Source organism: Myotis davidii, unplaced genomic scaffold, assembly GCF_000327345.1.
Source record: "Myotis davidii unplaced genomic scaffold, ASM32734v1 scaffold2598, whole genome shotgun sequence".
Lineage (NCBI taxonomy): Eukaryota > Metazoa > Chordata > Mammalia > Chiroptera > Vespertilionidae > Myotis > Myotis davidii.
This window is the reverse complement of record NW_006288967.1, coordinates 65,138-66,711: the sequence shown is the minus strand read 5'-3', so window position 1 is coordinate 66,711 and position 1,574 is coordinate 65,138.

Genomic DNA, 1,574 nt, shown 5'->3' with positions numbered 1-1,574 from the left:
AATCTGCCTCTGGGCAGTGCTTTTGCATCCCTTCTGTGGACCTGAGGGAGGCCTTACATGATTTATCAAGTTTCCAGTCTCCCTCTGACCTGCATGCAGAAGTCAGGAGACACCTCACAGGGTCATCTGACATGGGCTCCTCCATGGCTTGTAGCAGGGGAGGCCCTTTATGGGGTCCCGTATATTGTGGGGTCCTGGGTCCCGTCTGTTCTCCCTCAGAGGACTTGTGGCTCTGCTCCTTACACCAAACCCCAGAGTCTCTCACACCTGATGCAGGAGTCACCCCATCCCGCCCTGTAGTACCCCGCCCACTGGTCTTCCCAGGACTGAGGATTCTGGGGTCCAGGGCCCCAATCTCCCTCAGGGTCCTCAACTTGACAGCAGCAGGATCTGGGGTCCTCCCTGTGCTGCCTGAAGCCCTGCTCCTTCTACCAAACCCCCCGTGTCTCTCAGACCCAATGCAGAAATCACAAAGCAGAATGCGTGAGAGCACCCCTCCCTCACCCCAGGAGGCTTGCCTGACAGACACTGTTCTGGGGTCCAGGTCCCCCAATATCCCTCAGGGTCCTCAACTTGACAGCAGCAGGACCTGGGGTCCCCCCTGTGCTGCCTGAAGCCCTGCTCCTTCTAACAAAGCGCCCGTGGCTCTCAGACCCTATGCAGAAATCACAAAGCACAATGCGTGAGCTCACCCCTCACCCACCCCAGGAGGCCTGCCCGATGGACACTGTTCTGGTGTCCAGGCCCCCAGTCTCCCTCAAGGTCCCCACACTGGCTCCTGGCAGGTCCTGGACGCCCCCCCTGCCGACCTAAGACGCTGCCGTGACACGGAGCCGCCCCAGGGTCTCAGACCCGGAGGACCCGGAAGTCAGGCCTCACCGCTCGTGGTCACCCCACGCCTTGGGGCTCCTGGGACTGACTGCTCTGGCCCAGAGTCACCTTGTCCCCCCACGGCCTCACCATGAGGCCTGCAGGTTCTGGGACCCTCCCTCTGTGAACCGGTGGCTGGACCCCGACACGGAGGCCTTCCCCGCCCCCCATACCCCAGAAGAGGTCTGTGGGCCTCACTTCCCAGGGCTCCCGGTAGGGGCTGAACTAGCTCCAGGGACCTCCATCTGGTCCTCACCCTGATTCTGGGCAGAGCCTGGGCTCGCCGGTGCCGACCTGAGGTGGCTCCCCTCAGCGCCTGTGCCGTCTACCGACCCGAAGCCAGCCTCCCAAAGATGGCGCTCAGCTCCCCAAGGCTTCTCAGGCGGAAGTCAATGAGTCAGTGACATCACTTCCGGAAACCAATTGTGGGGTCATCCAGGCCTGCTGACCTGGGCGGAGTTCCGCTCCTTTGTGCCCAGGCCCCCCTTCTGGTCCCTACCTGGGCTGGATGGCCTGGGCCCCCACCCTGTGCTGACCTGGGTCAGTGCCCCTGAGGCCAAGTGTAGGCCTCCCCAGGTCCCTCTGGGTCCTAGAGTCCGGGGGGTGGGCGGGAGTGCGCAGCCGGACAGCCCTGCCTGAGGGACCCGGATCTGACAGGAGCACCAGAGCTGTGTCCCGGGGGGGGGCCTCTGTGTGGGCGGCTG